Genomic DNA, 17,688 nt, shown 5'->3' with positions numbered 1-17,688 from the left:
AATATAAGAAAATGTACATCACCCTGATGCTTTCATCTGTATTAAGACAAAACTTATTTGCAAATGGAAAATTTCCAAGTTTTTCTATAGGACCGGAAAGATGTCCAACGGTCATCTGTAAGTGGAACTGTGATGAAAACTAAAACCATGGAGTAAGTGCAAGTGAGGAAAATGTGATTTACGAGACGTGAGTCCAAAGACAGATGCTTCCCCATCTCTAAACTCAATGCTATTTTTCCATTTTGTATTCTCAGCTCCAGCAGCATGTTTAAGCAAGCTAGAGATATACTATATTTAAAAGTAAGTTTGGAATGTATAACCTGGTTTCATTAGGTTCACTATAGGTCAGTGAATTCGTGTTTGGACTTCTTATCTACCAAGAAAATGAGGTATCTTCCATGTTTGAATTTCAGAACTCTTGTCAAGTTAGAATATGAGAAAGACTCCTGAGCTTTAGTATGCTGGTTCAGCTTTTAAAAAATTGTCTTCTGTCATATGCATGGCTCCTGTCACAGAGATGGCAAACATCATTCACTATCATCACAAGTGAGATAAAAATGTTTTTAGATATTACAACTTCATCAAAATATTTGTTAATTTCCATCTTAAAAAAATCAAAGAGAGGGAACTGAGGCATAAAGCATTAAATTTCACTTATTATTCACCACATTCAGTTCTTATTTTTCTATTTATTTATTAGGAACTAAGATTTCTGTGTCTCATTGACTTTGAGCCCACCAATCTTTATTGAGTTCCTACCCTGTGCCAGAACACCTTCATCTGTTAGAGAATGTATGCACATTTCCTAATTCTTCACCTCAACTCTGCAAAGGCAAGTTATTTAATGCCCATTCTACTGATGAGAGTAATGAGGTTCAAGGAGGGTCTAAGTGTATTGCCCAAGGCCACAAACCTGGTAAAGGATAAATGTAGAACTTGAATCCAGAACTTTCTGATTCCTCACACAATCCTGTCTCTTAGTTATTGGTTCTGAGTTTCACAATTAGGTAGGCTTTTTGTGGAACATTTGAATGTTTGATCACACTGACACAGACATATAACTCAGAGCAACCTCAAGCTAAATGACAAAATACCTACCTCCTCCTTTACTGCGTTCCTGCTGCTTTGTTTTTTCTGCCATTAGATTTGAAAAATTAACATTGACAATAAAACACTAATTTTGTTTTTCAAAACCCATTATATGCATATTTCAGTTGATACTTTCAAAAGCAAAGTAGAAAAGGGAACTCTAAGTCTCCCAATTTACTGCAGAGGAAACTTCTTAAAATCCAAAGCAACTGATTGGTGACTAGCTTAAGATCACTTGTTGTCACTCACTTACTTGCTCTAAGGACAGTACTCTTATTTCCATCATGTCCTATGTACTTTCCCGGGGTTACTTTTTCTTAAAGAGATGACCATATAGTTTATTATCCAAACCAGGACACTCTTAAAAAAGAAAGGAACTTCTTTTAATAATTAAGGTAGAGAACCAATGCCCCGAAACTACTGGGGAGGCTACTTCAACTGCTGAGGTGGAGCTGTAGAGGCCCAATCCCAAGATGGCCACAATCAAAGGGCCAGAAACCTGATTTTTTTCTGACTTGCCCATCCTCCAGCCGTGTGACTGACAGGGTCTTGGTGCTCTGGCCGGGTGTCAGGGCTGAGCCTCTGAGACGGGAGAACTGAGTTCTGGACATTGGACCACCAGAGACTGCACGATCCCACATAATAACAATTGGTGAGAGCTCTCCCAGAGAGCTCCATCTCAATGCAAATACCCAGCTCCACTCAACCACCAGCACACTCCAGGGCTGGACACCCCATGCCAAACAACTAGCAAGATAGGAACACAACCACCTCCATTAACAGAGAGTCTACCTAAAACCATAATAAGTTCACAGACAAACCACTGGATGCAATCCAGCCCATCAGAAAGACAAGATCCAGCCTCATCCACCAGAACACAGGCACCAGTCCCCTTCACCAGGAAGCTTACGCACCCCAATTAAACAACCTTACCCACTGGGGGCAGACACAAAAAACAATGGGAACTATGAATCTACAGCCTGTGAAAAGGAGACCCTAAACACATAAGTTAAGCTAAATGAAAAACAGAGAAATATACAGCAGATGAAGAAGCAAAGTAAAAACACACCAGACCAAACAAATGAAGACGAAATAGACAGTCTACCTGAAAAGGAATTCAGAGTAATGATAGTAAAGCTTATCCAAAATCTTGGAAATAGAATGGAGAAAATACAAGAAACGTTTAACAAGGAACTGGAAAACAAGCAGTTTAAAGAGCAAGCTTGTTTAAACAAGCAAGCAATTTAAACAAGCTTGTTTAAAGAACAAATAAGCAATTATGAACAACAAAATAAATGAAACTAAAAATTCTCTAGAAGGAATTAATAGTAGAAAAACTGAGGCAGAAGAATGGATAAGTGACCCGGAAGATAAAATAGTGGAAATAACTACCACAGAGCATATGTTTTAGCCATAAAAGGGGAAATCAACAGTAACACAATAATAGCAGGGGACTTTTTAACATAAAGAAAAAAACAATGAAATGAATGGAGAACAGTCTCACAGACCTCTGGGACAAGACTGAACACATTAACATTCGAATTATAAGGGCTTCAGAAGAAGAAGAGAAAAGGAAAGGGAATGAGAAAATATTTGAGGAGATTATAGTTGAAAACTTCCCTAATATGGGAAAGGAAATACTCAAAAGTGCAGGAAGCACAGAGAGTCCCATACAGGATAAATCCAAGGAGAAACACACCAAGACACATATTAATCAAGCTATCAAAAATTAAATCCAAAGAAAAAATATTAAAAGCAGCAAAGGAAAAGCAACAAATAACATACAAGGGAAACAGCTGATCTTTCAGCAGAAATTCTGCAAGCCAGAAAGGAGTGACAGAACATATTTAAAGTGATGAAAGGGAAAAACCTACAACCAAGATTACCCTACCCAGCAAAGATCTCATCCAGATTTGATGGAGAAATTATAACATTTACAGACAAGCAAAAGCTAAGAGAATTCAGCACCAACAAGCCAGCTTTATAACAAATGCTAAAGGAACTTTTCTAGGCAGGAAACATGAGAGAAGGAAAATAACTACTATAAATTAAGAAAATGATAAAATTAAGAAAATGATAAAGGGAACATACATATCAATAACTACCTTAAATGTAAATGGATTAAATGCTCCAACCAAAAGACATAGACTGGCTGAATTGATAAAAAAAAAAAAAGAGCAGACCAATATATATGCTGTCTGCAAGAGACCCACTTCAGACCTAGGGACACATACAGATGAAATTGAGGGGATGGAAAAAGATTTTCCATGCAAATGGAAATCAAAAGAAAACTGGAGTAGCAATTCTCAAATCAGACAAAATAGACTTTAAAAGAAAGTCTATTTATTATATGAGGCAAAGAAGGACACTACACAATGATCAAGGGGTCAATCCAAGAAGATATAACAATTGTAAATAATTATGCACCCAACATAGGAGCACCTCAATACATAAGGCAAATGCTAACAGCCACAAAAGGGGAAATTGACAGTAACACAATAACAATGGGGGACTTTAACACCTCACTTTCACCAATGGACAGATCATCCAAAATGAAAATAAAGTAGGAAACACAAGCTTTAAATGATACATTAAACAAGATGGACTTAATTGATATTTATAGGACTTTCCATCCAAAAATGGCAGAATACACTTTCTTCTCAAGTGCTCATGGAACATTCTCCAGGATAGATCATATCTGGGGGCACAAATCAAACCTTGGTAAAGTTAAGAAAATTGGAATCATATCAAGTATGTTTTCTGAAAACAATGCTATGAGACTAGATATCAAGTACAGGAAAAAAACTGTAAAATAATACAAACACATGGAGGCTAAACAATACACTAATGAATTTCCAAGAGCTCACTGAAGAAATAAAAGTGGAAATCAAAAATACCTAGAAACAAATGACAATGAAAACACGAGGACACAAAACCTACGGGATGCAGCAAAAGCACTTCTAAGAGGGAAGTTTATAGCAATACAATCCTACCTCAGAAACAAGAACAATCTCAGATAAACAACCTGACCTTACACCTAAAGCAATTAGAGAAAGAAGAATGAAAAAAAAACAAAAGTTAGCAGAAGGAAAGAGATCATTATACTCCAAATAAGATGTTTTTTAAAAAAGAAATAAATGAAAAATAAATGAAGGAAACAATAGTAAATATCAATAAAACTAATAGATGGTTCTTGAGAAGATAAACAAAATTGATAAACCATTAGCCAGACTCTTCATGAAAAAAAAAAAAAAGGGAAAAGATTCAGATCAATAGAATTTGAAATGAAAAAGGAGAAGTAACAACTGACACTGCAGAAATACAAAGGATCATGAGCAATTACTACAAGCAACCATATGCCAATAAAATGGACAACCTAGAAGAAATGGACAAATTCTTAGAAAAGCACAACCTTCTGAGGCTGAATCAGGAAGCAATAGAAATATAAACAGACCAATCACAAGCACTGAAATTGAAACTGTGATTTAAAATCTTACAACTAACAAAAGCCCAGGACCAGATGGCTTCACCGTGAATTCTACCAAACTTTTAGAGAACAGCTAACACCTATCCTTCTCAAATTCTTCCAAAATATAGCAGAGGGAGGAAATTCCCCAACACATTCTACAAGGCCACCATCACCCTGTTACCAAAATCAAATCAGAAAACTACAGACCAATATCACTGATGAACATAGGTGCAAAACTCCTCAACAAAAATGTGAGCAAACAGAATCCAAGAGCACATTAAAAGGATCATACAGCACGATCAAGTGGGGTTTATCCCAGGAATGCAAGGATTCTTCAATATATGCAAATCAATCAATGTGATACACCATATTAGCAAAGTGAAGGATAAAAACCGTATTCTAATTTTAATAGATGCAGAAAAATCTTTCAACAAAATTCAACACCCATTTATGATAAAAACCCTCCAGAAACTAGGCATAGAGGGAAGTTACCTCAACATAATAAAGGCCATATATGACAAAACCCACAGCCAACATGGTTCTCAATGGTGAAAAATTGAAAGCATTTCCACTAAGATCAGCAACAAGACAAGGTTGTCCACTCTCACCACTATTATTCAATATAGTTTTGGAAGTTTTAGCCACAGCAATTAGAGAAGAAAAAGAAATGAAAGAATCCAAATAGGACAAGAAATAGTAAAACTGTCACTGTTTGCATCGGACATGATACTATACACAGAGAATTCTAAAGATGCTATTAGAAAGCTACTAGAAGTCATCAGTGAATTTGATAAAGTGGCAGGATACAAAATTAATGCCCAGAAATCTCTTGCATTCCTATATGCTAATGATGAAAAATCTGAAAGAGAAATTAAGGAAACACTCCCACTTACCATTGCAACAAAAAGCAAAAAATACCTAATAATAAACCTACCTAATGAGACAAAAGACCTGTATGCAGAAAACTGTAAGATACTGATGAAAGAAATTGAAGATGATACAAATAAATGCAGAGATATACCATGTTCTTGGATTGGAAGAATCAACATTGTGAAAATGACTATACTACCCAAAGCAGTCTACAGATACAATGCAATCCCTATCAAGCTACCAATGGTATTTTTCAGAGAAATAGAACAAAAAATTTCACAATTTTTATGGCAACACAAAAGACCCTGAATAGCCAAAGCAATCTTGAGAAAGAAAAAGGGAACTGGATGAATCAGGCTCCTGGACATCAGACTATACTACAAAGCTACAGTAATCAAGACAGTATGGTACTGGCACAAAAACAGAAGTATAGATCAGTGGAACAGGACAGAAAGCCCAGAGATAAATCCACACACATATGGTCACCTTATTTTTGATAAGGGCAGCAAGAATATACAATAGAGAAAAGACAGCCTCTTCAATAAGTGGTGCTTGGAAAACTGGACAGCTATATGTAAAAGAATGAAATTAGAACACTCCCTAACACCATACATAAAAATAAACTCAAAATGGATAAAAGACCTAAATGTAAGGCCAGACACTTTAAAACTCTTAGAGGAAAACATAGGCAGAACACTGTATGACATAAACTACAGCAAGATCCATTTGGACGGAACTCCTAGAGAAATGGAAATAAAAACAAAAATAAACAAATGGGACCTGATGAAATTTAAAAGCTTTTCCACAGCACAGGAAACCATAAAAAAGATGAAAAGACAACACTCAGAATGGGAGAAAATATTTGCAAATGAAGCAACTGACAGAGGATTAATCTCTAAAATATACAAGTAGCTCATGCAGCTCAATATAGAAAAAAAACAAAAAACAAGAAAAACCAAATCCAAAAATAGGCAGAAGACATAAACAGACATTTCTCCAAAGGAGATATACAGATTGCCAACAAACACATGAAAGGATGCTCAACATCACTAATCATTAGAGAAATGCAAATCAAAACTGCAATGAGGTATCACTTCACACTGGTCATAATGACCATCATCAAAAATTCACAAATAATAAATGCTGGAGAGGGTGTGGAGAAAAGGGAACAGTCTTTCACTTTTTGTGGAAATGTAAATTGAAACAGCCACTATGGACAACAGTATGGAGGTTCTTTAAAAAACTAAAACTAGAACTATGATATTACCCAGCAATCCCACTACTGGGCATATACCCTGAGAAAACCATAATTCAAAAAATGTCATGTATCAAAATATTCATTGCAGCACTATCTACAATAGCCAAGATATGGAAGCAACCTAAGTGTCCATCAACAGATGAATGGATAAAGAAGATGTGGCACATATATACAATGGAATATTACTCAGGCATAAAAATAAACGAAACTGAGTTATTTGTAGTGAGGTGGAAGGACCTAGAGTCTGTCATACAAAGTGAAGTAAGTCAGAAAGCGAAAAACAAATACCATATGCTAACACATATATATGGAATCTAAAAACAAAAAATATATAGTTCTGAAGAACCTAGGGGCAGGACAGGAATAAAGATGCAGATGTAGAGAATGGACTTGAGGACACAGGGAGGGGGAAGGGTAAGCTGGGATGAAATGAGAGAGTGGCATTGACATATATGCACTACCAAATGTAAAATAGATAGCTAGTTGGAAGCAGCCTTATAACACAGGGAGATCACCTCGGTGCTTTGTGACCATGTAAATGGCTGGCATAGAGAATGTGAGAGTGAGACACAAGAGGGAGGGGATATGGTGATATATGTATACATATAGCTGAGTCACTTTGTTATACAGCAGAAACTAACACAACATTGTAAAGCAATCATACTCCAATAAAGATGTTAAAAAATAAATAAATAAATAAATAAATAAATAAATAATAAATAAAATAATTAAGCTAGCACGACTGGAATAAACCCAGACTCCTGGGCAAACCTGAACAGATGGTTACCTTAGTTTTAATGAACATAAAGTTCTCTTTAAAAAAATATGACCCATTAGTAAAATGCCAGAAGTTCCAGTGACATGTGATGGACACTGTTATGTAACAAAAGTAATCCAGTTTCCTCAGCAATTGATATAATAATCATTGTATATTGGTCTATTAACAGATATGTACTAATACTAGTCAGAAGGCTTCACAATAGTTTACTCTTTAGGCTTTTGAACCCATCTTTTTATAAAAGCACTTAGAATAATAATTACAACACTTCTTGTGCCACAACATTTTATGATTTATATACCACTCTTGTAAGCAGCTAACATAATTATTTTTTAAACTATGTAATAATTTTCATGACAATCACAATGATGGTGGTTAATGTTTATTGAGCAACTACTATGTCCTAACTTCTTTAAATACATTCTGTCACTCAATCCTCTCAGTAACTAAGGACTGGGTATTATTATTTTGTCTACATTATATTACAAAGATAGAAACTGAGAGACAGAGGTATTGTGACCTCTTTGTCTCTCTGCTGGTACATCTGATTTCCAATTTAAGGAAGCAAAATATGCCACCACAAAATGTCTCTTTGGCATTCATACTATCTTGAGCTGCAAAGAGGCCCAGAAAACTCAGGAAGAAACTTTGACATTTCACATAACTGCCTAGATAGAAGACCTGTTCCAGGAAGGGAGTTATCTCCATAGATAATTATAGTAGGAAGTAGGTGTGTTACAAACAGACAAATCTAGCAAAGTCTGTTTGTTAAAATTTCCCTCTGTGTCTCATTTTCTCTGCATGGCCCAGCAAACTTTTGTTTACCAAAAATTTGCTTTTCCATCTCCATGTGAATTGCCTTCTTTCCTTTGAGGTCTCAAACCACTACCCCCAACATCCTCTTTTGTCTTTAGCTGAAGATGGTATTTAAAGTGAGGGTTTCAGCCTTTTTGGCAAGTTAGTTTTTCTGGGTCTCTCCCATGTATACATGTAATTAAACCTTTCAGTAATTTTCTTATGTCAATTAGTCTCATGTCAATTTAACTCTTAGACAAGTGAGAAGAATCTAGAAAGGCAGAGGAATATTTCTTTCTCCCCAACATCATTTATGTGCTCTTAACTGTTATATGTTATTAGTTCCTCCACTATGAGATAGATAGGGCATGTGTCATCTTACCTGTTTCTTTCACAGATGAACAAATTGAGGCACAGAAAGGCTGAGCACTTCTGAAAAGTCTCCCTGTTACTAAGTGGGAGAGCTCTGTTTAAAACTCAGGTAATCTTATTTCCTGCTTTCCTCTTTTACCATGCAGTGCCTCATGAATAATTACTTTTAATCAACATAATAGCTCATAGGATCATGCTCTAAAACTTCAATGTGTACTTCAAAACCTACACCAGTTGGATTTACTCTTGCACTCCTTAACTTTTTTATTTTCTTCCCCCCTCTCTCTTCCATCATCCAATACCTTTGAGTAACTGTTTTCTTCTTAGCACTAGGCTACAAGGAGACTACTCAAAGAAAATCTCCTTCTGCAATATTTTGGAAGAGTTTGAGAAGGATAGGTGTTAGCTCTTCTCTAAATGTTTGATAGAATTCGCCTGTGAAGCCATCTGGTCCTGGGCTTTTGTTTGTTGGAAGATTTTTAATCACAGTTTCAATTTCAGTGCTCACAATTTGTCTGTTCATATTTTCTATTTCTTCCTGGTTCAGTCTCGGCAGGTTGTGCATTTCTAAGAATCTGTCCATTTCTTCCAGGTTGTCCATTTTATTGGCATAGAGTTGCTTGTAGTAATCTTTCATGATGGTTTGTATTTCTGCAGTGTCAGTTGTTACTTCTCCTTTTTCATTTCTAATTCTATTGATTTGAGTCTTCTCCCTTTTTCTCTTGATGAGTCTGGCTACTAGTTTATCAATTTTGTTTATCTTCTCAAAGACCCAGCTTTTAGTTTCATTGATTTTTGCTATTGTTTCCTTCATTTCTTTTTCATTTATTTCTGATGTGATCTTTGAGATTTCTTTCCTTCTGCTAGCTTTGGGGGTTTTTTTGTTCTTCTTGCAGAGGGAGGAACACTCCCAAACTCATTCTACGAGGCCACCATCACCCTGATACCAAAACCAGACAAAGATGTCACAAAGAAAGAAAACTACAGGCCAATATCACTGATGAACATAGATGCAAAAATCCTCAACAAAATACTAGCAAACAGAATCCAACAGCACATTAAAAGGATCATACACCATGATCAAGTGGGGTTTATTCCAGGAATGCAAGGATTCTTCAATATACACAAATCAATCAATGTGATACACCATATTAACAAATTGAAGGAGAAAAACCATATGATCATCTCAATAGATGCAGAGAAAGCTTTTGACAAAATTCAACACCCATTTATGATAAAAGCCCTGCAGAAAGTAGGCATAGAGGGAACTTTCCTCAACATAATAAAGGCCATATATGACAAACCCACAGCCAACATTGTCCTCAATGGTGAAAAACTGAAACCATTTCCACTAAGATCAGGAAAAAGACGAGGTTGCCCACTCTCACTACTATTATTCAACATAGTTTTGGAAGTGCTAGCCACAGCAATCAGAGAAGAAAAAGAAGTAAAAGGAATCCAAATCAGAAAAGAAGAAGTAAAGCTGTCACTGTTTGCAGATGACATGATACTATACATAGAGAATCCTAAAGATGCTACCAGAAAACTCCTAGAGCTAAACAATGAATTTGGTAAAGTAGCAGGATACAAAATTAATGCACAGAAATCTCTTGCACTTCTATACACTAATGATGAAAAATCTGAAAGTGAAATTAAGAAAACACTCCCGTTTACCATTGCAACAAAAAGAATAATATATCTAGGAATAAACCTACCTAAGGAGACAAAAGACCTGTATGCAGAAAATTATAAGACACTGATGAAAGAAATTAAAGATGATACAAATAGATGGAGAGATATACCGTGTTCTTGGATTGGAAGAATCAACAATGTGAAAATGACTCTACTACCCAAAGCAATCTACAGATTCAATGCAATCCCTATTAAACTACCATTGGCATTTTTCACAGAACTAGAACAAAAAATTTCACAATTTGTATGGAAACACAAAAGACCCCGAAGAGCCAAAGCAATCTTGAGAACGAAAAATTGAGCTGGAGGAATCAGGCTCCCTGACTTCGGACTATATTACAAAGCTACAGTAATCAAGACAGTTTGGGACTGGCACAAAAACAGAAATATAGATCAATGGAACAGGATAGAAAGCCCAGAGATAAACCCACGCACATATGGTCACCTTATCTTTGATAAAGGAGGCAAGCATATACAGTGGAGAAAAGACAGCCTCTTCAATAAGTGGTGCTGGGAGAATTGGACAGGTACATCTAAAAGTATGAAATTAGAACACTCCCTGACACCATACACAAAAATAAACTCAAAATGGATTAAAGACCTAAATGTAAGGCCAGACACTATCAAACTCTTAGAGGAAAACATGGGCAGAACACTCTATGACATAAATCACAGCAAGATTTTTTTTGACCCAGCTCCTAGAGAAATGGAAATAAAAACACAAATAAACAAATGGGACCTAATGAAACTTAAAAGCTTTTGCACAGCAAAGGAAACCATAAACAAGACCAAAAGACAACCCTCAGAATGGGAGAAAATATTTGCAAATGAAGCAACTGACAAAGGATTAATCTCCAAGATTTACAAGCAGCTCATGCAGCTCAATAACAAAAAACGAACCACCCAATCCAAAAATGGGCAGAAGACCTAAATAGACATTTCTCCAAAGAAGATATACAGATTGCCAACAGACACATGAAAGAATGCTCAACATCATTAATCATTAGAGAAATGCAAATCAAAACTACAATGAGATATCATCTCACACCGGTCAGAATGGCCGTCATCAATAAACCTAGAAACAATAAATGCTGGAGAGGGTGTGGAGGAAAGGGAACACTCTTGCACTGTTGGTGGGAATGTAAATTGGTACAGCCACTACGGAGAACAGTACGGAGGTTCCTTAAAGAACTACAAATAGAACTACCATAGGACCCAGCAATCCCACTACTGGGCATATACCCTGAGAAAACCATAGGTCAAAAAGAGTCATGTACCAAAATGTTCATTGCAGCTCTATTTACAATAGCCAGGACATGGAAGCAACCTAAGTGTCCATCCTTGGATGAATGGATAAAGAAGATGTGGCACATATATACAATGGAATATTACTCAGCCATAAAAAGAAACGAAATGGAGGTATTTATAATAAGGTGGATGGAGTTAGAGTTTGTCATACAGAGTGAAGTAAGTCAGAAAGAGAAAAACAAATACAGTATGCTAACACATATATATGGAATCTAAGGAAAAAAAAAAAAAGGCCATGAAGAACCTAGTGGCAAGACGGGAATAAAGACACAGACTTACTAGAGAATGGACGTGAGGATATGGGGAGGGGGAGGGGTGAGATGTGATAGGGTGAGAGAGTGTCATGGACATATATACACTACCAAATGTAAAATAGATAGCTAGTGGGAAGCAGCCGCATAGCACAGGGAGATCAGCTCGGTGCTTTGTGACCACCTAGAGGGGTAGGATGGGGAGGGTGGGAGGGAGGGAGATGGAAGAGGGAAGAGATATGGGAACATATGTATATGTATAACTGATTCACTTTGTTTTAAAGCAGAAACCAACACACCATTGTAAAGTAATTATACTTCAATAAAGAAGTTTAAAAAAAAATTTTAAAAAAGGCAATCTCCTGCTTAAGAGACACTCTGTTCAAGATACTTACAATCTGTTGAGGATTGCAGATATATAAATCAAGAATTACTATAGTTTGTGCCATAGTGATGTGTGAGAGAAGCTGTGGGAGCAACTCCTATAGATGGAGATGGAATGAGGAGGAAGATGAAGAAAAAGAAATGAAAGAATGGAGGAAGAGGGAGCCTTTTTGAGGAAGTTTTATAGAAGTGCAGGAAGGCAGGAGGAGAAGAATGGGAGGAGAGAGTCTCTGTAGAAGGATCTGTGGTCAGTGGCTAAAAGTGGCAAGTGGAACAAAAGAGGGAACAGATCTTGAAGGCCTTGTATAAAACATTCTAGGATTTATACTTTATTGTGAAGTCTGGGCATGGAGATGACATTTCACTCCACAAAAGACAAACAAGAGTTGACCACAACAGAGGACATGTTCCAGGCAAAGGAATGAGATAACGTCACAGAAGAACTAAGTGATATAGAGATAGTCAATCTACCTGAGAAGGAATTCAGATTATAAAGATAATCAAAGAACTCAGGAGAAACTGGATGCACAGAACAAGAATTTAGTCGTTTTTAACAGTGTTAGAAAATATAAAGAAAAAACAAAGAGATAAAGAATACAATACATGAAATGAAAAATACACTAGAAGGAATGAAGAGTAAACTAAATGATATAGCTGAATGGATCAGTGAGCTAGAAGACAGAATAGTGGAAATCACTGATTCTGAACAGAAAAAAGAAAAAAGAATGAAAAGCATTGAAGAAAGTTGAAAAGAATACTGGGACAACAACAAGGACACTAATATTTGCATCATAGGGTTCTCAGAAGGAGAAGACAGAGAGAAGGGGGTGAGAATATATTTAAAGACATAATAACTGAAAACTTCCCTAACCTGGGAAAGAAAACAGTTACCTAAATCCAGGATGTGCAGAGAGTCCCATATAAGATTAACCCAAAGAGGAACACACCAAGACACAAAGTAATTAAAATGGCAAAAATTAAAGATAAAGAGAGACTATCAAAAGCAGCATGAGAAAAGCAACAAATAACATATGAGGGAACTCCCATAAGGCTATCAGCTGACTTTTCAGCAGAAACTCTGTAGGCCAGAAAGGAGAGGTACAATATATTTAAAGTGATGAAAGGGAAAAACCTTTCTATTCAGCATGGCTCTCACTCAAGTTTGATGGAGAGATCAAAAGATTTACAGACAAGCAAAAGCTAAAAGAGTTCAGCACTACCATACCAGCTTTACAAGAAATGGTAAAGGAAATTCTCTAAGAAAAAAGGAAAAGACCACAACCAGAAACATGAAAATTACTAAGTGAAAAACTCATTTGTAAACACAAACATACAGTAAAGGTAGGAAATCATCCATGCATAAAGCCAGTAGGAAGCTTAAAAGGCAAAAGTAGTGAAATCATCTATACCAACAATAAACAGTTAAGGGATACACAAAACAATTAGATGTAAAATATGACATCAAAAACAGTAATCATGAGTGGAGGGGATAAAAATACAGGGTTGTTAGAATGCATTGAAAGTAAGACATTAGCAACCTAAAACAATCATATACATATACATAAACCTCATGGTAAGCACAAACCACAAATCTATAGCAAATACACACACAAAAGAGAAAAAGGAATACAAACATAACCCTAAAGAAAGTCATCAAATTACAAGAGAACAAAAGAAGGAGAAAAGAACAAAAAATACCTACAAAAACAATCCCAAAACAATTAACAAAATGTCAGTAAGAACATAGGTATTAATACTTGCTGTAAAAGCAAATGGACTAAATGCTCCAATCAATAGAGTGGCTGAGTGGATACAAAAACAAGATCTGTATATATACTGCCTATAAGAGAGTCACTGTTGATTTCAAACAAACACAGACTGTAAGTGAGGGGAATGGAAAAAAGTATTCCATGCAAATGGAAATTAAAAGAAAACCAGGTTAGCAATACTTACATTAGATAGAATAGACTTTAAAGTAAAGATTGTTTGTTGAAAGAGACAAAGGAGGACATTATATAATGATCAAGGGATCAATCCCAGAAGAGGATATAACACTTGTAAATATATATGTCCCTAACATAGGAGCACATAAACACAAAAACAAATATTAACAAACAGAAAGGGAGAAACTGAGAGTAACACAATAATAGTAGGGTTACTTCAATAACCCCATTATATCAATGGACCGGTCATTCAGACAGAAAATCTATAAGGAAACACTGGCCTTAATAACACATTAGAACAGATGCACTTAGAAAAAATATATAGAACATTCCATTCAAAAGCCGCAGAATACACATTCTTTTCAAATGCACCTGGAGCATTCCTCAGGATAGATCACATGCTAGGCCACAAAACAAGCCTTGGCAAATTTAAGACAATTGAAATCAAGCATCTTTTCTGACCACAATGCTATGACACTACAAATCAACTGTAAGAAAAAAACTGCAAAAAACACAAACATGTGGAGGCTAAACAGTATAGTTCTAAACAACCAATGAATACTGAAGAAATCAAAATGGAAATCAAAAAATAACTGGAGAGACAAATGAAAACAAAAATATAGTGATCCAAAATCTACAAGACACAGCAAAAGCAGTTCCAAGAGGGAAGTTATAGCAATACAATCTTACCTCAGGAAACAAATAAAATCTCAAATAAACAACCTAACCTTACACCTAAAAACCATAATAGAAAAGGTTAGAAGAAGGAAAGAAATCATAAATATCAGAGCAGAAATAAATGAAATAGAGAATAAAAAAATAGAAAACATCAATAAAACTTTGAACAGATAAACAAAATTGATAAACTTTAGCCAGACTCATCAAGAAAAAGAGAGGGTCCACATCAATAAAATCAGAAATGAAAAAGGAGAGGTTACAACTGATACTACAGGTCTGAGACACAGGTAGTATATGGCAGGAACTGAATTGGAGTCCAGCCTTTCTGATTATTGGCTTTTACTTATATAGTTGTTCCTGGGTGAGGCTGGTGATTGAGTAATAAAATTATTAAGAAAAACCAATTATTATGACACAACAGCCTAATAAATGTGCTTAACTTGAGGCATACTTTGACTTCTAGATGTATCTCCTGTGTCACATTTACTTGATGTATTTCCAAAAAGAGGTTGTTATAGTTGTCAATGCCACTGAAACAATACAGGAGTGGGGTCTCTTTCCTTACTCCCTCCTTACCCCTCTGCTTCTCCATTCCAACTCCTCTGTGTCCACTTGCATAATGGTGTTTAGACTGGTGAGCAGAGTAGCAGTAGACCTCCAGCACTACTCCACCAAGAATCACCAAATGACTGCAGGACAAAGATGATAAAAGAAAGTTATCTAATGAAGGGCACTTTTGAAATCAAGTCACTTGTGTTTTTCAGATATTGTATTATTGAATACAGATACTCCATGATCAGAGAGAAGAAAGAACTACACTGTTACTTTTGGATGGGACTGAGTAATGTAAACTCATAATTAATTAAAACTAATCAAAAACCAAAAAAACTTGTTTGGGCTCAAAGGGAGAAAGTAGTTATGTGCCTCAAAGGGTCGTTTTGAAAATTAGCTGCACTTACATTAGGAAAATAGAATAGTGCCTGACACATAGCAATAGCAGTGTGTTATTATTTACAGCAAATGTTGAAACATATCAAAGTGTCACCATGCATAGTCTTCTCATCAAGAGGTCTGGCATCCTCAGGCTTCCTACTGTATGTCTGCAGCCATAGCTGAGACTCCCTTTGCGTGATTTATTTGACTTGTCAGTGTAGCCTCTGAGCTTGTGTTCTGGGCAATATTTTTTTTCTTTTTTACCTCTTTTTTTTTATTGAGATATAGTTGATGTACAATATTATATAAGGTACAGGTGTAATGTATAGTGATTCACAATTTTTAAAGGTTATATTCCATTTATAGCTATTATGAAATATTGGTTATATTCCCTGTGCTGTAAAATTTATCCTTATAGTTTATTTTATACATGATAGTTTGTATCTCTTAATCCCCTACCCCTATTTTACCCCACCCCCCTTCTCTCACTTCACTGGTAATGACAAGTTTGAGATCTATATTTGTAAGATGTTTCCTTTCTGTTATATTCACTAGTTTGTTTTATTTTTTAGGTTCCATATATAAGTGATATCACACAGCATTTGGCTTTATCTGACTTATTTCACACGGTGTAATACCCTCAAGACTATCAATGCTGTTGCAAATGGCTCAATTTAATTCTTTATTGTGGCTGAGTAGTATCCCATTGTGTATATATGTGTCTGGTTTTGGTATGAGGGGGATGCTGGTCCTGTAGAATGAGTTTGAAAGCATTCTTTTATCTTCAATATTTGGAATAGTTTCAGGAGGATAGGTATTAACTCTTCTCTAGGTGTTTGGTAGAACTCACCTGTGAAGCTATCTGGTCCTGGAATTTTGTTTGTTGGGAGTTTTTAAATTACTAATTCAATTTCATTACTGGTAATTAATCTGTTCATATTTTCTATTTCTTCTTGGTTCAGTCTTGGAACCTAATTGGAATATATCCATGTTTAATATTCTCTATGTAATATTTGGTCCTGACTGAGTCAATCTAAGGGGATGTATGTGAAAGTGTTAATATGGGGAACATATTTTGTAAAAGTTTTATCATCAATTATTGGGGGAAAATAGAATGAAGTTTCATTAAAAACACATTGAATACAGTTAAAAGTTAATCTATACTTCTCCAGGGATTTTTTTTGTTTTTTGTTTTTTTTTAATCAAGTTCCCAAGTTTTTCCTCCTAAATTTAAAAGTAAACAAAGAAACATGTTTTGTTCATTCTTTCTTTTAACGTATATTAATTTAATATTTACTTTGTTTAAGGTACTGACTTCTATGCTATTGTAAATGAGCAGAACTCTATGGGGTCTTCCTGAGACAGACCCTTACCTCATATCTTTTTTTGTAGCTCCTCTCTGAAGTACATAGATAACAGTATATGATGCACACTTTCTGAATTGTCTCACAGATGCTAGAATAACCACCAAATGAAATAAATTAACTCTATATGATGCACACTTCCTGAATTGTTTCACAGATGCTAGAATAGCCACCAAATGAAATATAAATTAACTCCCTGATGATCATAAGCCCCCAGACTTACTGGTGCCTAAGCATTGATAATACTGTTACCTCAACATCAACCAATCAGAGAATTGTGTACAAGTTGATCACATACCCTGTGACTCCCCTCTCCCTCACCTGACCTTTAAAAATGCTTTGCTGGAACCCTTCAGGGAGTTTACAGTTTAGGTGGACATGAGCCACCCAGTCTCCTTTCTTGGCCCTATAATAAGACTTTCTTTGCTCCAAACTTTGATGTTTTGGTTTGTTTGGCCTTACTGTGTGGTGGGCACACAAACTTGTGTTCCATACAAGACAAAG

Source organism: Balaenoptera physalus (genome assembly GCF_965194825.1).
Source record: "Balaenoptera physalus genome assembly, chromosome: 12".
Lineage (NCBI taxonomy): Eukaryota > Metazoa > Chordata > Mammalia > Artiodactyla > Balaenopteridae > Balaenoptera > Balaenoptera physalus.
This window is presented reverse-complemented; position numbering follows the sequence as displayed.